Source organism: Phalacrocorax aristotelis, chromosome 8 (genome assembly GCF_949628215.1).
Source record: "Phalacrocorax aristotelis chromosome 8, bGulAri2.1, whole genome shotgun sequence".
Classification (NCBI taxonomy): domain Eukaryota; kingdom Metazoa; phylum Chordata; class Aves; order Suliformes; family Phalacrocoracidae; genus Phalacrocorax; species Phalacrocorax aristotelis.
This window is the reverse complement of record NC_134283.1, coordinates 3,669,414-3,692,686: the sequence shown is the minus strand read 5'-3', so window position 1 is coordinate 3,692,686 and position 23,273 is coordinate 3,669,414.

The following is a 23,273-nucleotide window of genomic DNA, read 5'->3' as shown; positions in this document are numbered from 1 at the left end:
GTCTGGTCATTGGAATTCCTGTTTAAAATTTGGGTGACACATTGTGTTTTTGTCAGCCTTGGCAGGGAGGCAGGGACGGTGCATGTGATCCACCGAGGAGAACGGAATGTCAAAATGCAGTTGTGGCACAAGAAGAGCCGGCAAAGTCTGGAGTTGGGAGGCTATTTTTGGCGGCTAAAGATTGTTCCAAGGTTAAAGGAACTTACAATTCTGGGGGAAGGTGGAGGGAATATTTGCCCTCCCTGGAGGGGATCCAAGAGGATTGCAGAATAAGAGGTCAGAGGAGCAAAGGGAGGGGAGGGCTATCTGTGACACAGCTGTTTTTGAAAACAGAAGGAGAAAAAATAAGTTGGATGGTAATCCCTTACGTCGTATCCCACTGAAGCGCTTTTCAGAGTGGTGGAGTGGAACAAATGTACAGTCATATTTAAGGCATGAGACCACCTACATCTTAACAGATCCGCAAATTGATGTTAATGAAGCCATTTATGTTTAAAAAAAAATTTAAATTCAGCTGGAAAAATAGAATGAATGTTGGAACACTGGCTTACTTGTTCAAACCAGCTTTCTGAAGCAGTATTTGATATGTTTGCTGGAGAAAATAGCAGAAGATGTATCTCAGGCAATACTTTCCTTCAGCATGTTTCTGACCGACAGGGGAAGACCATAGGTTGTATCAGTGGCAAATGCTTGTGCAGAAAAAGGGAAACAGCAGTTTATTTTTTGGCAGAAAAACGACCGTTTGGGCAGCGTAGGACCCTTTTGGAGACGTTTACGAGAGATGAACATTGCTAACGCAGCAAGACCTAGCCACTGTAAATTAGTGATGCGTAAACTGGGAAAATATTGTGAATTTTTTTTTAAGAGGCACTTGCAAACTATGTAAATCTTGTATGGTTTTTCTCTTGTATTTATTCAGAAAATTAAAACTACAGTAAATTTTTGTTGTGGGACTATTTTATTTACTCACTTTTTCAGAAGGATACCAACTCAAAATTTGAAGCAGGAAAAGGCATAGGAGCTGCTTAATTTTGCTGTGTTTTTCTTCCCCTTGAAGAACTGTAAGCTTTCTCCAAGGAAATGCGTAGTGAATGATTAAGCTACATATAAAAACAAAACAGCGTGTGTTACCCAGTGTGTGCACAAGTCAAACTGCTTTTTACGCGGGTTAGGAACGTGCTCAGAATTATTTCTTTTCACATGCCAATCCCCAGTTACCCACACAAGCCTCGGATGTGCGTACGAGCCTTTCAAAGGTTGTCCTCTGTATTTGAGGATAGAGCAGAAAGCCAATATTGTTCATTTGAGGGTTATTTTTAATGGCTGCATACAGAGAGCTCTCTGGAGTTGCCATAAATATCCTGTTTGCTTTCTTTGTTTCTCTTTCATTTAGCTCCCTTGGTATCAACCAGACTACTCTTTCTAAAATATTTTACTATATCCCTGCTGCTCCCTTTGGAGGAGGAAATCAGGGAAATACATTTGCAGGGGGAAAGGTATATTTATTCAGCAACGAGTAACTTTTAAAAATAGTTAGATCAATTTAGAACAAACTTTCAACAGCAAATGCTCACCTTTGGACAGAGATCAAGAATGGAAACTCTCAGACCAGAAGGAATTTGCGCAGGATGTAAGGAGGAATAGAAAAATGTGAGTGGGTCTGGGGGGTGCCAGGACCGAAATGATGCCAGGTCACCCCAAAACGCCAGGCAGCGCGTTGCCTTTTCTCCCTCTCACACGACACACAAATGTACAACATTTCGCTGAGAGCGTGAAGTGCAAATCCAAGCGCCCACAAGGATTAATTTACATGCCCAAGCAGGGAGCCGTGCTTAAACAATGAGGCTCTACCCTGAAGTGCTTCGGTGTATCACACATATACACAAATCCATATGCAGGCGTTCAAGTGCCTACAGAGCATTTTCTTGTTTTAAAAGGCACGTGTGATATTGGGCTCATTAAGATGAAACACGTGAAATCAGATCCTCCTTTCTTCCTGCTCTGCTCTGCCTTTCTTTCTGCTGAGTGTCAGAAAAGCAGATTACTTTTGGCCAACTGCTGCCCGCAACATCGGAGCTGAAGTTTATCTCCATCTTCTTTTTTTTTTTTCCTTTTGAAATTCTTGGCTCCCTTATTCAGAAGCTCCTGAAAGAGAGAAGTTCTCCTAGCGCAGAGAAGCATTTATGTACTGGAGCAGAGAGCCTTTTTTTCTTTAAAAAAAAAAAAAAAAGCAGATGTTATATTTCTTGTGAAAGCAGTGCTGCTCTTTTTCCCGTGCCCATTCTCCAGGCTGAGATGTGCAGACTCCAGGAGCTCTGATGACCACTGTCCCTCACACCTGGGGCTGCAGAGCCTGCCCTCGCCATGGGGCTTCACATGAGCCTCCCCCACAAGCTAGGGAAAATGCCTTCCAGCAGCTTCTCTCACGTCGTAAAAGCCGGAGTGTGAATTGCCAGCACATGTGGGAGACCCCGCAGACTCTGGGGACACTGAATCTCTTCTGTTCTCTCACCATGACTGCCTTGAGTCCTTGGCAAATCCTTCCCGTTGCCATTTTGGCAGCAGCACCATTCCCTCCTGGTGTGCGCCTCTCCCTCTCGTGATCCCACATGCTGCAGGAGACTTGCAGGCGGTGACACGAGACGATCAGTCCCGGCTTCCTATGGCTGTACATAATTTTTGGTGCATGCAGCCAAGCACATGGCTTTTAGGGTCATGCTCAGCACAAGTGTCCGAGAACAGAGGCGGGGATTTGCATACAGGAGGCAGGTGGTGGTTACACTAACCCAACCGTCATAGGCGCTCTGGGTAATTGCTGCCAAAGACCTCAGTGTCTCTGGGGGAGAGCCAGCAATTGCCATAGTGCAGAAACGCACAGCAGTGAAGGAAAGGGCTGTGCCAGATGTTTGTGCTCCTCAAGGATAGATAGCACCTGCCTCCCCAGAGAAAAATTGAGGGGAACTGTAGATGCCTCTGTAGCATTGCCTGCCTGCCTTATTAGGTTAAGGACTCCTGGTTTGGCCTTTGCTTGCGGGTATCCCATTCCCCTTGCCCAGCAGGCGCTGAGGTATGCTGAAATAAGATGATATATTCTGTGGACAGGTGGAGAAGGGAATCATTTCTTCAGACAGGAGAGAAAAAAAAAGTGATTAAAAAGTTTATCCTGTTCTACAGAATAACAATATCATTGGATACCAGGGAGCTATACATTTATTATAGATGGTTTCTAAGTTTGAGGTATAATTGCAAGGTTATCTTGCACGGTGTGTTTGCAAATCAGAGGTTTGTGGATCCCAATGGTAACTACGCATATCTGCACCCCCTTGTTCCCACAGGATGGACAGGCAATGGAAGGATGACATTGCTTGAATATTTTCTGTGTCCAAATGTGAGGAATGTCAAACCCCAGGTCTTGTAAAATACAATGCCGTTGCTGCCTTTAACATGATGCCTGTTAAGGGAGGTGGCTCCTGGAGGTCTGGGTGTCAACTGTCCTGCCTGTAAGAGGGTGAAAGAGGGAGCAGAGAAGAAGAGAAAAAGGGAAAAGGTCTCAGGATAGTTTGATCTTGGTGTTTTATGGATTCAGAGGCCTGGGTAAAGATTTCAGACCTGGCCTACAACCTCTCCGCTGGATATCCAGGTCCCTGGCCCAGATGTTCCCAGCAAGCCAGGGGATGAAACAGCTTGTATCAGCTCTTGGATGTGGGTGGTGGGAGGTGATGGTGCTCCTTTGGGGTGAGGGCGTTTGCTGCTTGGGAAGCTTTTGACTTTTCTGAAGAGTGAAGATCCCCCGAGGGCTGAGGGAGCTCGGTGGGGAAGACCATGATGCTGCAGGGGCAACGGGGGCAAACAGGAGCATTTCTGGCAGCTAACCACACAGGACAGCTTGGTCCTGCTCAGCAGGTTCTTCATCTTGGGTACCAGTAGCAGATGCCACCATGTTAACGGCCCCACAAGCTACATTGCAAGAGAAAAGGAAGCCTGACAGATGCTCACCGTCATCCATCCATCACATGTACGAGGGAAAGGCTCCCACCCCAGATACTTCAACCCACCAGCGATAACTATCCCTGACAAACCACGGGCATCCACAAGACAAAAAGCAAACCTTCTGAGTTGCCGCTGTTGTTGGTGGTGGCTCACAGCAAAATTTGGGCAGAGTGTGGTGTGCTTACACACTGTACATGAGCAAAAATACCTCTCTGTGCCCCCCTGAAGCCGTTAACACTCTGAGGAGTCAGCAGATGAACTGGAGTAGTTAAACTCATTAACGTCAGGTTAACTCCCATTGTGAAGCTCCTGGCTCAACATCAGAAGGCAATAAAACACCAAGCGCAACATGATGACTGTTATGATCAGGAAATTTGGGACATGTGTCATTAGAGGGAACAAACAGGGCAGCAAAGGTGTCTGGCAGTAACGCTGCTGAGTGTTCATTGCCATTCGCTCCCCCTCCATGTTCCTCTTATGCCCTTTATCAGCTTCCTCCGATGTTGGGTGCAAACAAAGTCTGGCCCTTACCTGAGGGTCAGAGAGATGAGAGACAGTGTTAGACAGGATATTCCCAGCATTTTCAATGCTTCCTCTTCAGCGCGTTATGAATGTCTGACTGACACGGCCAAGCGAAAGTGCTGCGGGTTCCCGCGGGACCCGTGTGGCCGTAAAACTCACAAACATAATAATAACAAAGTCATAAATTCTGACCTGTGGTACAGTCCGAGTCGAATAACAGCTCCCCAGCTGTGGAATATGCGCCCTTGTTGTGTGAAGGTGGCAGACCCGGGAGTAAAGTTCACCTCCTATTTGTCAGGTTGTGTAGAGCCAGGCCTGCTTAATGATCTAAAAGCAGGCAAAAGCCCCAGCGGTGGGACAGATGCCCAACCGTGTTTTTTAGCCTGTTATGATTTACTGAATATTATGAGAGGAGGGAAAGCTTAAAAAAATAGCTGATATGGGACAGATAATGGAGCCGGGGCAACAAGTGGTGGAGATCCTATCAGAAAGGATGGGTTTATCCCCTTCAAAACACCAAGGTCCTTTTACCTTCAGGGCTTAACCCAGTGCCTCAATCTTTTCTGGGCATGAGGACTGGATGCAGCCCAAAAGGAGGGGTGCAATAGCCCATGGCTGGTTTGCTTCTTTCTGCAGTGATTTTTTGCCAGTTATAGCCTTGCAGCCCGCAAATACTGAAAGACATTAGGAAAGCTCCAGACCTTACAGAGAGGCAGGGAGCTGCACTGGGTGAATATTAGGAAAGCCTGACAGAGCCATGAGCCAATTCAGATCCTTCCCAACAGAGCAGAAGGAGTTTGACACATAGAAAACCCCCAAGTATCCCATGCCTGCCTTTGAAATCTGTCAAGATGGGCTGGTAAGAGGGAGAATCACATAGCACAGGCCAAGGAGAAAGGTTGGTATGGTCAGCCATCCTCAGGAGTGGATTTCCCAGGGAAAAGGGACTTGGAAGACGACTTCTTCATCCCCCCATCTCCTCTGTCAGACTGGGATCGCGTCCACCTCAAGCCTCAGTGACATGCAGGAGCGGGCTGCTCGCCATCCGGAGAAGGAAGGACGAGATGATTTGTTTTTGTGTGTGTTTTTCTTTCCATGTCTGCTACTTGGAAGGAAACATGTCTGCTTTTAGAGAACAATGCTGCCCAGGGCCGTGGGAGTGAGTTACTGATGTGTGCGAATCCTAACCCGGATCCCGTTCCCAGGCCAGCCCTCGGCAGAGCTCAGCTGTGTGCTGTCCCCTTGCAGTGGCTTAAATGCTAAATGAGGGGGCCTGGGGCAATTTGGAAGTGCAGCCCCTTCCCCCCTATATGGGAACATGGCACTTGCTCCCCCTGAGCTGTTGTAAACAGGGATGCTCCAGGGCTTGTTGAACACTCCCAAAAACCCCAGTTTCCAACCCATAACTACCCTACTGCTTCTAATTCTTCCTCTCCTTCTTACCCCAGCTGCTTTCCTTTGACTTTTCTAACAGCTATTTCTTCTCTTCTTCCCCATCCATGCACTGACAGACTAATGGAGACAATAAAATGGGGATGGAACAGCTACCAAATACTTTCCTCCTGTGCAACCAAGCACAGTTAAGTCAGATCTCCTCACCTTGAGACAACACAACGCTCTCGAAGGTTGTGAAATTCTTACCACACTTCCCACATCTCTATTAGTCACACCAAGTGTTGCACATCACCCTTCTCCAAAACCTGCCTTTGGAAGCAGGCAGGGCTCCACATGTTGTTGCAGTGACCTTTAGCTCTTAAAAGCCTCCAGTCAGGTCACATTTTGTGCTGGTGCTCTTCAGACATCAGATTTTGAAGTGAAGCAATTTGGGTTGCGACCTGCTAACTCTGCACGTAATGAGTGCTTTGCTGTAGCTCAGGGGTACAAAACAGCATTTTAAGGATTCCCAGCCAGCTCTCCAAACAGCTCCTCTGGCTAAAAGCACTTGGCATAGATTAGGGAATGCTCAGATAGGCTGTAATGTCCCTCTAAGTCTAAAAGCAATGCAGGACTGGGAGCAGGAGGTGTTTTAGAGGTGTCATTACCAAATACTATGAAATTGGAGGTATTGAGGTGAAAGGGTTCGACAAGAAGTGCAAAGATATCTTTGGCAGAGTTTAGGGCACTACCCATGATCTCTGGGCAAGCACTGAGTAGAGAAAATACTTTCTAGCAACACAGACTAACGAGGCATTTTACGTATTTTACAGCATTTATCATCACCTCGTAGCTTCCCTGTTCGTACATTGCGTCCTTTGAGCCCAGCCATGCCCAGGGCTGGAGAAGGCTGCGGAGGGAGGCTGCCTCCTCTCCCAGCGAAATAAAACCCTTTTGGGATCCCTCACGGTGATCCTTAAGGTCTACAGATCACCTTTAATATAAACTGTGGCACTGACATCAGGGAGTGCTTAAACAAGGCGCCTTAACATACCCGCCGCCTTCGCCCGGCACACTTCTCCTGCCATCCGCCTGCCCGAGCCGGGCTATTGCAGCGTTGAATGGGAGCTTAGTTTTAAGGATAAACACATCCATCACAAAGCTGTTTGGCGTACGCCGGTGCTGGCACTCTCATCCCCTCCATGAAACCCCTTTTGAGGACTCTCTGTCTGGAGACCGCATCTCTGCTCCATTTTCCACTCCCCAACCTGCTTTTTCCAATGTTCCCCAAGCGTAATCCCAGTTTATCAGGATCGGGAAGAGACGCAGGGAAACAAGGGGCACTTTAAACCCTATTTTAAAGCTATAATTCCCTCTTGGTTTAGTATATTTAGTTTGGGCACAGTTCTGAAACAAAAGGTATAAAGAAGCCAAGTTGTTGGGGCAGGGGGAGGGAAGAAAGTTGGTTTGATTTTGAGAGCCTTGGAAGATCATTAAAATGTCATAACAGGCAGAAAAAAGGTTGTTTGCTTATAAGGTCTCTAGTGTTTAAAGAGCTAGAGACAAAACTGCCGCGCAGTGTATTCCAGTTTATCCTGTGGAATAGGAAGGAATGGCCCCAGACATAATTACAAGTAAGTAGTGCACCGAGAGAGGGGAAAAAGCTCAGGAAATCTGATGTCTAAGGACTTCTTTTTGCTGGTGTTTAATCGGTTTGCCCGGTTGTTTGTTTGTGTTTTCTTGCGATCTGCCTCAGCCGTAACGTATTGGATCCTTTGACGGCAAAAGCGCGGGATGGGAAGAATTTTGGCTTCTGAAATTTGGTGCAGCTTAAAGCAAAACCAGGGAACAAGGGTGAAATGTGAAGCTTGTTTTGTGAGTTTACTGAGCTGAAAGCCAGAGTATGGGGTTTCGGTGGTGGTCTCGCTCCTTATTGACTTGTGAGTTTTTGTCCACTGAACAAGCAACACGAGAGAGGTTTTTACAAAAGCGGGGAAATGATATCTCATTTATATTTCTACCTAGCAAAAAAAAAGAGAAAGGAATAATAACATTAGTGGTTATAAAGCAGCAGGGAGATGATGAATGTTAGGCTGTGTATGAAAATTATACAAGGCTGTAGAGTTTTCAAAAAATATGTGCTATTTCTGTTCTTTAGCTTCACTTTGTAAAAATATATTAGCATTGAAATGGAATTTAAAAACTGAAAAACAACATTGGCAAAATATTTCTAAGAAGCACAGAACTCTCGACCTGAAAAACAAAATCAGTCGTAAATCATAGAACGCATTAACAGCCACAACATAGAGATTGAATATTGTAAAGTATCCTTCTCAGTACAAAATAACATTAAAAACCAGTGTGTTACAGCGATACAAACACTAGTAAATGTATTATTTTATTACCTATAACCTGTGGAGGTTGCAGATATCGGTCCCGTTTTAAAATCACAGTTTAGTACTTAAAAAAGTCATTGATAGTGAAAACCTTTTTCTACTTTACATCATACTTTTTTATGAGAAGTAGAAACTTATTGCATTATATTTTATTATAGGCCTATTTTTAGTTGTCTGTAATTTGTACAACTTCACTATATTTATTGGCATATTTCTTGCAGTAAAAGATATATATCTTACTTTCCTATTTTATTTAAAAAAAAAAAAAGCCCAGAAAAAATAATCTTACCTATAATTTCCTGTAGTTAAAATGATTGTTAGGTAACCCTCAAGCTGAACACAGAGAAACCACATTGAATTATTTCTTTAATGTGCATAATATTCTCTGGTTGTTTAATCAATATAGCACATTATGTTTCCTCCGTGTATACCTAATATGCACAATTCATACACATAAGAACAACTTTATAATTAGGGGAAGCGTTTTTAAAGGCACATAGCTAAATAGAAAGTGAGGTTCTATTATCCCTTGTGGGATCTGTGCTCCTAAAATCACTGAGTGCATTAAGTTGATTCTCTGTTTTGAAATGTTCGTCCCACAAAGAGAATTAATTCTTTTCTATCAGGATACAGTTTTCTCCTTATTTTTCCAGCTCTTGGGAACAGATCAGCTTCCTTATTTTTCAACTTTTACCTACATGATTATACACAAATACACGATTATCATACACAAGTAAACCACTAAAACTAATTCTGTAGATTGTACATACGTAAAATCTCATCTTTTTTTTTTAAAGGATTTTCCCAGATAGGAGACTGATGCAAGCCATGTTGAAGTTAATGAGTCATTTCTATCTGTTCTAAAGGGATTTGGATCTGAACGCTGGACTCCTTACAAATTGGAGGCTGTACTTTCACAAGAACATGATTTTTATCATTTTGCAAAATCAGGAATAGTTACCCATGGAATAGTTTAGACTGTAGTTGGAGAATGTGGCTTGTAGGATAATGATATCTTCCTCCATGTACTTTGGACATATCACTGGCTTTGTGGCTAACGCAACACATCAGATTGTTTCTCACCCCTGTGTTAATAAAACACAGTGCTTTGGCATAGCGTTTGCATAGAAGAACATAACACATTTTTAACCTGACCTTGATTTTATTATTTTTCAAAAATAGACAATGAAATTACTCATATAACAGTTCATTCCACATTCTGGTAATTAACAGAGTAGCCTGAAATCTCATTACCTTTATTAGAAAATGGAGAAGTCTGAGGGCTTACAGGAATTCTGGAATCAATGAAGGTTCAAGTGCTTTTTGCCTCCTTTTCTCTCTTGCTTTTATACTTTCTATTCCTTGCTGTTGCGTTGTGCGTGCCTTTTCACAAAGCTTTCATTCGGAGCAGGGAGGAGGGTCTGAAAAGGGCTAGCTTAGACTAAACATAGTATGGAAACAAGGACTATGTTGTCACATCAGGTTTGCTCAACACTTAAAATCTGACTTGGGTCTCCATGTCCTGCCATAATGCAAATGAGAATGTTCTTGCTGGGAACATGTCATTCCCGTGAATGTTAAATGCTGTCATGCAAGCCTCATGGGAGCAGGCTGCAGCAAGTCCTCCTGATTTAAGAGCTATTACTGATGCTGCTATTATTACTTTACAGGGGTACAGCAGGGATTCACAACCTCAGTTCTCAACCTTTCCCTTATTTCTACATGGAAGGAAGTGAAGTGGCAAGGCTCCCAGCTAGACACATTTGTTGTCTCAGTATGTAGGAATAATTGGAGGAAGGCTCCTGTCATGGAGTTTCACTCCTGTAAGAATGTCCTTCAGATCATTTTTTTTTCAGACAGAAAGCTTTAAAAACATGACTCCTGTTTAAATGCCCCAGAACAGAATCGGTGGGTGCGCTTATTTTCTAAAGATAATGACATTTATGAGCCCGGAAAGCTTCAGGGCTTTGCTGACCTGGACAGCTGGGGGTACGCAGAGGGTCTTGTGCAAAGGGGAGCTGGTACCGCAGCACTGCTCTCCCTGATCATCTCAGCTGTGCCCCATACCTTTCCAGGTTAGGTGAGCCACCCCAAAAAAGTCATTTGAAGAGTTGGTTGAGGATCAAGCTTGTATGGGATAAGTGAAAAGTTGGTTCTACTTAATTTCGCTTCTTTCTATGGGTTTAAGCAGTCATAATTCACAGGCTGCCAGTGGCAAAGAGTGCAAAAGAGGCCAGAAGTGTCGGGGCGAAGTGTGGTGGACCCGTCCTGATCGCATGTCCAGTATCATTGACTTCCCACTCAGCTCCCACCCCAGCACAGAAATCTCTCCTGGCTCAGGGATGCAGTTTGCAACCTCTCCGCTCCAACGCTTGTAAATAAAGACCTTTTTATCTCTGGGTTTTCGCATTCAGAAGAAAATGATCCCTGGCCATAAAAAACATATCTTTCAGTAGCTCTGCTGAGGGCATACCAGCCCGAGTCTTCAGCATGGCGTGGAAACGCATACTGTAGGCTTGGAGCCATAGATATGTCCTTTTTCTTCCCTTTATCCGTTACACTTGATCCTGACACAGCCAGTCATATGTTATTCTTTCTGGAGGGCGGCAACTCAGAAAATGCCAAATAGCTGATTTATTTGTGGTTAAGAAAACGGTCCCTGCATGAGCCGAAAGCTTCCCTCCTTTTTGTTACAGTACCTGCCAAAATCCTTAAACTCTCAGAAACCTTCCTCGGCACTGGTGGTGTTATTGCAGCTCCAGAGAGAGAGGCTGAAGCCCCTTATCCTTACGTGTGCCTTAGCACAGCCACTGTCTGCAGCAGAGGCAGGACAGGGGTTGGGGATGAAGCAGATAAATGAGGTTGTAATAGGTTGGGGAGCAGATGTAAAATCCAATCTGCCAAATTCGGCAGAGAGGCAGCCTGCCCTTTCCTACTCCCAGTGTAGCCTTTTCCGTTTGACAGTTTGCTGAAAGGACCTCCATTGTGTGTTACTTAACACATCTGTGAATTTATTGCAAACTGATGCTTTCTGTTTTATATCTCAGTGGCACAAGAAGAAGATGTGGAAGAACAATTCATCCCAGATCTCTGACTCCACGCTGCATCCAAATGTGGTAAAACCCTGAAAAGCAGTGACGTAGGAGAGCCCTGCCTGTCCCGGCCTGATCCTGAATGACACTGACACCCACTGACTTTTCCCTATAACAGATGCTTAAGGAAAAAAGCAGAGAAACTGAATAAACCGTAGGAAAAAGCAGGTTTATTTCTAAATACATCCTTCAAATACAAGGCACTGTGCATGTGTGGCAGTGATTTAATACAACATTGACCAGATTCCTCACGTGTGCGAGTCCATTTGTCCTGACTCTATTACCCTACTGCTTGTCCGATGGAGAATAAGGAGAAAGGGAAAGAATAAAGCCTCCCCAGGCAGGAATAAAGCTCAGATCTCAGCTTCACAAACTCAGTAAAGGAGCAAGGAGGGATGGTGCACTGCAGGGAGATTTTCCCTGGACAGTTATCCACCTGTACTCTTTCGCTGGCTGCTGGACCCCCTCTTGGTGCTGCCTGGCCAGGGGCAGTGCAGAAGGGGACACCGAAGGCAGCCTGATCCTCCTGCCCTCCCCACCCAGCAGCTGCACTGGAAGACAGCTGATGGCTATGTCGTGCTATAGCGTAGGCATTTTTCAGCCAGACGGCAGGCTGCTGACCATAGGGCGTCTGTATCCTAACTCCTTCCCCTGCCCTTTACCTCATTTAGCCCTTTGCAATAGGACATCATCAAATAATGTTCACAACAGCAAGAACACAAAATAGCTCATGATGTGCCTCAAACTGTGCGAAAAGAGCATCCGATCCTCCCCAAACACAGACCTGCTCACTTCAAAGGGGGCAATATTTAGATAGTAATCAACATCGCGTTTTATTCCCCTTCCTGGCCCAACATGCATATTTGCTCAGCCAAGCTTTCTGCCCATCAAGAAAATCTGCCGTGACCAATTTTCGCAGGGTGGGGAGAGCGGACACGTGGGTCTGAGCAGTGCTCCCAGGCAATGCCTGGACCCCGGGGGCCATCCCAATGGCTCAGACGCTATGGGGCTGCAAAAGCCCTGCCATCCCAGTGCCGGGCATTTGCTCCTGGCTCATTATATTTATAACCGCTGAGCTTGGGCAGGGTTCCTGTCCTCTCACACTTTCCAAATTGGCTCTTTCTTCCATGTAAGTGTGCAAAGAAACATCCGCCCTGTCTCAGGGATGGGGATAGGAGCAAACAGTCAAACTGCAGTCTGAAAGTGAGATCTATAACTCCCAGGAGGCACGAGATATCCCTCTTGCCATCCCTTTGCTGACTTCAACGTCTCAGAATGACCAACTGGGGAGAACCAAATTTCTTCAGTTCTCAGATACTGTGATAACTATTTAATAAAGAATCTGATTAAAATCAAATGTTGCTTGTATTAATATTTTTTTTCTTAGGTCGGCATCTGTAGCTTCTCGTGCTGTTATTTATGAAACAGCTTTATTAACTTATTACAAAAGCGGGCATTTGTTTTGCAGTAAATTTAAGTTTCATAGTCAATGGATGTTTTGTGGCCTGGGAAAAAGTAAACATAAACTGAAAAAGTCACTTATTCCTATTCTTGCTTTGGCCTAACAAGAATTAACATCAGATGTGTAAATGGTGAAATTCCTTGAAGGAAATGCATCTCCTTTGTTAGTGATTGTTAGCTAGAAACACCAGAGCCTCAGATGATGTAATAGCCAGACGTCTGCCGACTTTAAGAACAATTGTAATTTATTTCCAGGAATAAGAGGAAATTTCTTTCTACTTCTCTTCCCACATCACTCATCCAGGCAGGGAAAGATGTGTTCCAAGGCATTTCAACAGTCACTAATGCTATAGATCTGTATGGGTCATTCCACTCGACAGATAGATTGAGATCTAGCATCAATCCTAGGAAGAAGTTGTAATACCGGAATGGAGACAGACGGGTGAGAACACACTGCGGATAGTACTAAATTATTCAGGGGCTAAAGATGAAGGCTGGCTGTGATGAGATGCCAAAAATCCTTCTGGAAGTATGTGGCTGGATGATGAAACATCAGGTAAAATTCAGGGTAGACAAATGTCAAGTGATGTACATGGGGGAGGAGGGTCCTGGAAATCCTTTATGCTAATTCTGTTATGTTCTAAACTAACTCAAATCACTGAGGAGAGCTAGAGCTATATAGAGAACCCTACAAAACTGGCTATCCTGTGAAATAGGTTCTATCTGCAGCTCTCAGAAAGCAAAGTGAATGTTAGAAATTATTAAGAAAGAAATGAAGAATATTTTTAAAAATGTGTTATTTTATAAATCTTTGGTGCATTTTCACCTGAAATACCTGAAATCTTCCAGCTCCGAAAGGAACGAGCCAAACTGGAAGAGGTTTAGAGGAGGGTGCCAAGGATAATTGAAGACTTCAGCATGAGAACGATTAAATGGACTGGGTTTCTTCAGCCAGAAGAGAGATGGCTGAGAGGGTATGATGGAGTTCTCAGGAATTATGAGTGACAAGGAGAGAATAGCAAGCAGCTGTTCGCTGTTTTTTCTTCTAATGCAAAAAATCAGAAGTATGAAATGAAGTTGGTAGCTGGCAGTTTAAACCAAGAAGGAGCAATCCTTCTTGAGACCATGCTTAGTCATCTCGTGGAACTCATTGCCACAGGATACTGGGAGTGCTAAAAGTTTACTGGATACATTAATGAAAGAAAAACCCATTGGAGGTTTTTAAAATCCACCTGGGTTCTGTATTAAACAGAAAGACGCCACGTCTGGTTCAGAAAGTGCCTGAGCCAGAAACCACTGTAGGTTGGGCTAGTGTTTTGGGGGAAGTATCGCTGTAGAAGTGACCTACATCTGTACTTTTTCCCAGGCTTTCACTATGGATGCCGATAGGAGGTTATTTGGCATGGACTTCCAGTCTGACCTGCTAAAGCTGTTCATATCTTCTTCTTGAGAGCCTAGACTTCAAAGTGATAAGTGATTCCAGACAAATGCATTCCTTATGTTCTCTCTTAAATCTAATAATAATGTTAACTATTAAGTCAGGTGATGACAAGCCAACACGTAGAGGCCTCAGGTCTTGGACTTCTCCTTTCCCAGTTCCTAGTTTCCTTTGCAATGGGCTAAGATGACCCAGAGCAACCCACAGGTGCTGTGAGGGCATGTCTGCATGGGTGGACACCAACACCCTATGCCAGTCTTGACACCATGTACCTGAGGCAGAGCAACCAAGAGACAAGGTGATTTAGCTAATGCACAGCAGGACACTAACAAGGTTGATGTGGTGACTAGGCTCACCTTGCCTTTACATCTGAATATGACAGGAGCAATGGTTGGATCTGTCCGGTCAAGGAGATGTGCCCTGCTACTAACCAGCTCTAATGTGCTGATACAGCAGTTGAGGCTCAGAGCCTTTTAGCAGGGAGGAAAGCTAGTTTAAAAACATTACTTTTGGCTATAAACTACCAGAAGACCTCCATAAAAGGTATTGACTCTTGTGACCAGCTACTCCAACTTTAATTGCCTGGCCAGGAATTTTAAAATAGCTACACTGGGTTCTGGGCAAATAGAGCTGTATTTTAGTGAAGCATTTGATAGTCTCATAAAATCTCTTTTGAAAGATTGACTCAATCTGAACTGGATGTAAGTACTTGTCTGTGGTCTCTGCATTGGCTGAAATACCATAAATTAAGATAAATCTCGACACCAGGTTTGAGGAGGTGAAGGAGGTTCTGGTGGGACAGAAAAAGGAGTTAAGCCTAACTTTATCTAATTTCTTCATTAATAAACTGGAAGACACAGCAAACAAAATGCTCATTGCATTCGCAAATGGATGAGAAACCCTTGTGAAAAACACTGGAGCTGGACTACTGGCAAGCCCTCGATAACCCAGGCTAAGTCATCTCCAGCCAAAAGGGACAACACGTATGTAGGGGTAGCTGTATGTGACCACCAACAGGGCAGCACATTTGATCTCTGCTGGCTGTATTATACGGCAGTGGAAAACTCACTTATGGGGACTCCATAAAGAGAGGTGAAGCTTCATCGACTGGAGAGATAACAGTTGTCCAAAGTGTGGTAATGGTGATCGTCTAATTTCTTGAATGCTCTTCCATTCAGGGAACCTCAGCAAGTTATCAACAAAACAGAGAGAGCTCAGAAGGGCAAAAAAAGGGAAAAATGAAAAAAAAAAGTAATAAAAATTATGAAGAGCCAAAAGGGACTGGCTTATGAGAAAAGACTAGAAGATCTAAATATGTGTGAGTTGGCCAAATTATGACTAAGAGAGGATATGATAACTGTCTGCATGGATATGAGGACTGCAAACCACTAGGAAAGGAAAGAAATTGTTTGATTGGCATAAGAAGAAATTCAGGAGAAATCAGATTAAATTAAACAAAGGGAAAAGTTGAATGAATAACAAGAATTGTTTTAATGGTAAACTTGATCAGAATTTGCAAAACTTTTTCTCTAAATTGGTCCGAACAAAACATCAAGGAGATGTGAGAAAGCTGCCTGGATCCCAGTTATTAAGGATATTGGCTCCTAATGCTTCCTGTAGCAAAGAAACAAGAACAATTGACAGCAAACTCAATGGAAAGGGTTTGGCTCCCTTTGTTTTCTGGTGCAGGAGACCAACGATTTTAGAAAGTTCTGCCAATGGTCTCGTTATTAAAAATGTAGTGAGCGTATCCAAAAAGCTCTCAGTCACAAACGAACATGGGTTTCTGAGAGCTTATGGCTGCATCCTCCCTCCTTCTAGGGTTTCAAAATATTTCTCAGCACACCCTGCCAGAACACACCGCCTATGTGCTGTGGTTGGGAGAGCATGAGAGGGGTGATAAAAGAGGGAAGGAGCATCACTTACATTCCCAGCACAAACATCAGATGATATAGGACAAGCTGGTCCAGATTCAGTTCTCTTGAAGTGGTTTTCGACCAGAATTGCCAACAAGGTGCCCAAATGGGGGTACCGATTCCCATGTTGTCCTTGTGGTACATCCAAACCACAGATGGAGTCTATACGTACCGGGGTATGCCCATACAACCATATGGCCAGCTCTCTTACTGGAAGGAGTTTAGAGCTGGCAGGAGGCAACGTAATATGGACTGTCTACCTGGCACTGGGGCCCATGTTCCTGCCGCAAATCCGCTTCTGTTACAGGAGTCACAGAGCAAGTATTTCTACACTGCACCGTAGGCCATGCTGTGCTGTGTGTCTTGCAGGGCATAAGACCATCTAATTGAGGTGTCTTTGGGGTTTCTCTTCCAACAGGAGCCATGCATCAGGTTGAAGGAGAGGCCATCAACAAGTCTGTTGCACTGATACCAGAGGTCTTTTCCAACCGTAATGATTCTATTATTCGATTTTGGCCATGAACAAGTGAAAGAAGGTTCTTACCACTGAGATGTTGGGTAAAAGCAAGTAGATGGGCAGATGAGATCTTGGAGCTCCTCCAGGCACCAGGACCTTTCCTTGTTAATGTCAGCAAGATCAAGAATTTATTTTGAGAGCTTTCAGTTCCTAAGTCTCTGCTTGCTTCTGAAAATCATCTCTTTGGTCTTAAACAACATGATTTTCCGAAGAACTTGAAGACTGAGCATTTCCATTGAAGCTTAAGCAGGGAAGGAGGAAACACTCAGCACCTTCTTGAATCACCGCATGGTTTGTGTCATTTCATTACCACCTTACAAAGGAAATGCTCTTAAGACAGGTCTTTATCAAATCCCTGGATTGCTGCAAGCTAATCAAATACATATATGTAGCTGGAATCATTTCAATAATATGGATTGTATCAAGACTCAGGATTTTCATATTTCAAAGAATGTTATGATTTTAAAATCACAAACAGGAACGTATTTATGCACAGACCCATGCTGTGTGCTAGATTATCCACTTAGACTCATATTACAAAAATAAGCTGTAAACACTTTTGATGAAAGGATTGGACACTTCGTTTACACCCTGAGAATGGACTTTTGTTTTAATGCCCAATTTCACTTTGGTATTTAACCTTTCCCCTCTGTTATACATATATTCTGTCATTTCATTCCAGCTTGCTTATTTATCTTTGTGCAGGGCGAAAAAAAAAAAAGGAAATAATATTTTTTTTAAAAAAGGATAAGTAAATACATTTACAGAAAAAGTGTTCACTCAGCTCTTAGCAAAATGTATGCAGCAAATGAGAGTCTGTTTACCCTGCGAGTGTTTTGGTTGGGGTCTTAGGTGATTTCCATCGGCGATGAATGACCATTAGCTGAAAGCAAAATGAAAAACCTTTTACCTGTGAAGACATTAATTAAAGTTTAATTAGCTCCTGTTTTCATAGTGCTTTGAAGATGTGAAAGCATTTTGGAAATCCTGTGCATATTAAGGCCTGCACTGGCTACTTCTGGAGTAGTTTTTGGCATCAGAAATATCCAGTATGGAAGCGGGACTTACTGCATCACGTTGAGGGTTTGCTGTCTAATGCCTATCCGGGGTTGCAATGGCAACACAGAAGAAACACACATCTTGGCAGCTCCATAAAAGCAGTTTTTTCATATACTTTTTAAAGGCTGGAACCGACCCTAGTTGGCTAGGGTTTTCCCACAAATTAAACCTTGCCTCAAGGCCACGCTGTGCCAGAAGTGAGTGCAAGCGCCACTGAACGGCCCAAACCATCTCAGCAAGCATGAGGTCTTCGTCACAAGGTCCAGCTTCTCGGACACCTTGTGCAACAGAACCCATGCTAAAAGCACCTAAAATAGTGCAAAGGATGAATTTTTGGCCTACTTAGTGCCCTTTACTCTCTGAGCAACAACACCAGAGGCCTTCCTTCAGAAACATCTTGCACAGAGGAAGAGGCAAGTCAGTATTGGTCAGAAATATTGGCAAAATTATTTCCTCACTCCAGGAAGCCCAACATTTTATGGATTTTATTGTTCTTTGTAGGCACTGTGGCAGAAGAAGATGTTAAAGGAGACCTTTGAAGGAAGGAAATAAGCTAGCTGGATGGATATTTATGGTAGGATCTCCTCCCAGCTCTGAGGCACAGGGTGTGAGAAAGAAAATGTAAGAAGTCGGGTGATGGATGGTGCTGTTAAGAGAGGGTGGCTGTAGGGGTTGGTGCTTGACCATGGGAGAGAGACATGAGAGTGCCAGGCTCTGAACTGCATGGAAAGGGAGAACCAGCACCTTGAGCTGAACAGGATAAAGAAGGGAAATCCAATAAAGGGATTTAAAAAATGGGGTGACATGTTCAGATCAGGACCTCTTCAGAAGCATTTCCAGAAAACAGAGTATGAGGGCCTCCTTTCATTGTGTTTCAGTCTGATTTCTAGCGAGAATTTCCATAAAGTTCTGATAATCATCTGAACTCTTCTGACATTTTTCTGAACCACCAAATTCTTCCCCCCCCCCCCCCTTTTTTTTTTTCTTTTGATGTTTAGCCATCACTAATTGTAAATGAGCACTTTGGCTTCTTTTTCTCCCAGACCTTTAAACTGCCCAGGCACGATTAAACAGTAAAAAATGTCACAGGATTCACAGAGAGAGAGAATAATAGTGAAATCTGTTCCTCATTTTTTTTTATATTTCATATGGGATGCGAACCGTTTACTCCATAGTAATTGCAGATGTTAGACTGAGACTGTAATAATGTAGCTGGCAATAACTCTATAGCTTTACCACAAAAAGCTTCCCAGTAGCATTAAAAAGACAACAGAAACAATAGTTTCAACACATTCATATGTACTAGTATTCTGGAAGCACTCAAGCTACTGATTTATCATGTAAACTTTTGCTGGTGTATGTATGAACTCCAAATATTTTCTCATACTCTTGTTTAAGAGATGACAATCCCATAGTCTCTTCAGTCGTGCAATCTCTTCAATTGGCAGACAAGTTTTATCTTCCCATGGATTCTAAAGCTCTTTAATTTGTATCTTTTATCTATCTATCTATCTATCTATCTATCTATCTATCTATCTATCTATCTATCTACCTACCTACCTACCTACCTACCTACCTACCTACCTACCTACCTACCTATTTACCTATTTATTTATTCCTCTTTTTTTTAACATTTGTGCTTTCCAGTTTCTTTGCCCATTTCAATCTGGTGAGCTGGATTACAAATTTGAATTCAAATCCAAAATTTCCCAGAGTCCTTGAAAAGGCTCGTATGTGCTGCCTATGGGCTTTGAGCTACCCTGTGTATCATGAAGGTAGGTGGTACGTAAAGCAAACACACACTAAAATCAACCCTTCAAAGCTACGTGGATGCTCTTATCACACATTTTTATGTGCAAGACAAGACCAGGCACATATCACTGTGCCTTCAAAGTACCACATTTTTGTCACAGATGTTTTGCATAAATAAATGGTGTCATACAGGCTGATTAAATCAATACATCTGTATCAACTTGCAGTTCCTGACAGCGTGTTCCAGAGGATATCTTCTGCTCCCACTGTACCCTTTGAAATTTTAGATATAAACAAATAATAGTAATAAAAATGCCTTGTTTTGCCCAGGTTAACTTTTCATCTTTATCTAACGGTAACAGTAGCTGCTCTGATTACGGCAGAGAAAAATAACACACAGATAATGTGGATGAAGCCTTTTCAGCGCAAGGTTATCCAGCCTGGTGGTACTGTAAACCGCAGGAGCAGAGCTCAGCTCCAGTGTCATCAGATCCTCAAGCTGGAATGTTCTGGTACTACAATTTAGGTTTTCCAGCCATTCCTTTCTAATCCAACGCTCATACAGAGAAGCCTTCTTTTCTTTCCATCCATTGTTGCATATTTGTGTGTTTGGTACAGTAGTGTGAGATTAGGAAATTTCAGTTTGAAGAAGGGCCTGGGGGCTGTGGTTTCTGGTTATGTTCGCATTGCAAGGAGGTCACTTCTCCATTGATACTTGCTGAAAGTAATAAGATTCGCAGCGTGCCAGTAATAATATCACGTTGTGTATCTGTTTTGTGTGCCTGGATATCTTCAGAGCCTCTATCTATCCTGTGTGTCTGCTTAGTAATGGTGTTAACAGTGTGAGATCAGGACTGGGAACGGGGATTTTAGGGACTTTACAGCTACCAGGGGAAAAAAAAGTCCCATAGATAATGTTCACAGCTTTCCATTTAAATTAACAACAAGTAAGCAGATGAGTAACGTATGGTAAAAATAACAACTTTTTGCCCAAAGGACAGACTCCCATTAGGATTTAAAGATCACATTCTCCTCTGTCTGCCCACTTCTGCCTCACTTCCTGGGCTTACATCACTTATGGAGCACTTCACGAGCCGGTGTCAGTATGTCAACGTGTATCTGTGCCAGCCTTAGGTGCAGCAGGTCTATGGATCCACCCGAAGTCAACACTAGCTGCTAGCAGGCTGAATTTTGAACCCCTGCTGCCAGTTATGCTGATTAGACTTATTTTGATACGTGATTTTACTTGGTGTAGTTTTGAGAATAACCCTACGCCCTAACCCTATATCCACAATTATGTTGATGGGTATCAGAAGAAAGCATGAATAAACCCAGGACATAGCATGGCAAGGCATTAGCACTCCTGAAAAAAAAGCAATATTAATATTACCCCTGGCTCTTACACATCTTTGGTGTCAGGTATTGCCAGGACCCCATTTTACAAAAGTGAAAAAACTCTTCTTGGAATCAGACTAGACAGGTTAAAAGTACTTCTAATTGGGATTTCTTAGCATTATCCTCCCACAGTTCTTTTTAGGTGGTTTACAGGGTCGTCATCAGAAACAGCATCCAAGCACCTTTCGCATAAAACTAATAGCAACATAATGCTATAAATGAGCAAAAGAAATTAGGAAAGAATGAGGGAGAAAGTGTGTCTTCCCTTTCTCCAAAGATATGATGTTTTATGGGTAGTTGGAATATTTCTGTGTTCATTATCTGCATCTTGGCTTGGCTTATCTTCAACCCCCAAGTTTTACAGAAATGTATCTCTGTATCGCTATGACCTTCCAAAGACATCAGTCTGGCTAGGAAATCCAGAGAATTTCTGGCATTGAGGGTACTGACTCACTCATTGTTCAGTTCAGGAATTTCCTCTGGTTTGGTTGGAAGGAAAAAATCCAGCCAATGGCAATTGTTGGTATTTTGCTGTTGTTTGCCAGGAGTCTAAACCCCAAAATATTTTCTCTTCCCAACAGCATCATGTTTCTGATTAATCAGGGTCAACTCTTCTTTTTCTCTCCTGACCTCTAGTATTGACCCCAATGTTCCTTTTAATTTCCTTGATCTATTTGCTACATTCCCAGCCAGGTCTCTGGAGTGTTGAAGATTGAAAGTAATTTCCAAACACCTTCAGCTGTATTCTGGTTCCAGTTAAACTGGTCTGAAGCAAGACTCACTCTGCAGTAATCACTGGGCAAAACTGGCGTGGGAGCCAAACCACAGTTTATAACATTAGGGATTATGTCTTTCAAGAGGAAAAAGAAAGCCCTCACATAATTTCTATAATGTTTGCCTTGCCTTACTAATCCAGATCTCTCCCTGTCTTCAGCAGCGTGTCCTCTTTATGAAGGTGCACTCCCAGCTCCCTTGATCAGAAGATACCAAGACAAGAGAATGGCCGTGTTGGATGTAGCAAGGTCATGGGATGCTGGATCTGCTCCTGCATCTCCGGGTGGCTCCATCCAGCCTCTTCCCCATGAATCCCAGACTGACAACAGGGGCTATTTTTGACACGCACTTCTGGGGGAAGAGATGGAGCTCGTCTTCTTATTTTCACCAAGAAAAGAAAGACACCAAGGGAATGGCTAACATCCTCACTTATTAAAGAACATATTTCAGGCTGGATAGCACCCTATCTCCAACTAACCATACCTTCTCCTAAGGATCAGTCCTGATAGATGTCTTCTGTTTCCGTTGGCTTGCATCTGGGAGGTATAAACTCTATCAGAGATGAGCTCAAGCTGTGAAGTTCGAAGGGGCTGGCTGTGCTCAGGACCTCAGGAGTCAGATACTCCTCGGCAGGGTGTGGGAGAGCTACAGAAGGTTTCTGCACAGGGAGGCCCAGATGATGGATTTGGGCTTGAAAACGTAACCATAATATATTTACACCAAAATGTATATAATGGGTGGGTGTGGGGGGTGTGTGTGTGTGTGTGTGTTTGTGAAGGAATGATGGAAGGGGGTTCATGCAATAAGGCATGATTTATGTTAGCTGCGTAGAGGCTCTAGCCTCCTTCTATCCCATCCGAAGACCCGTCTGGGAATTTCATCATAGTAGGAAAACAACGAGGTGAAAAGGCATCCTCACTTTAGGTGATCTAACCGCGATCCAGCTCAGTAACATCTGAGAGCAGGTTACCACAAGCACAGTCCTAGTGCCAGGACTTAAACAGTTTCCATTTCCCCATAAAGACCAACTCACATTATCCAGCGGAGATGAACGAAATTTCCATTTGCCGTGGTGGGCTCATTAGGTACAGGTAAAAGATTGTTCTCCTCGCTGGCTAAATCCCCCTAAGGGTACTTTGGGTCCATTCACAGTCCCATTAAAGTCAATGGGAGCAGGATTGGGCTCCAGAAGGTATTATTCTTGATTTAAACATTAATAGTTTAACTCTCTGTTGTTAATAATAATAACCCCTTGGAAAATTCAGACTGGAACCCGTTTCCTTGCTGAATTTCTTTTCTCCCATCAGGCAAGCAAACTGGTTTGTTATTGTTGGGTTGCTCTTGAGTGCTTTGGGTTGCACACACTGGTTTGTTATTGTTGGGTTGTCCTTCGGTGCTGGGCTGTGCACACTAACTAATTTGTTATTGGAGTGTTGCTCTAAGCTACACACTCCAGTTTATTCTCGATGGGTTGTTCACTGTGTGTTGGGCTGCTGTCCTTGTTTTATGATCATTATTACTGAAGTCTTTTGTGAAACTCCTACCCACACAAACAGAAGGGTAGGAACTGCGGCAAATTTAATGCAA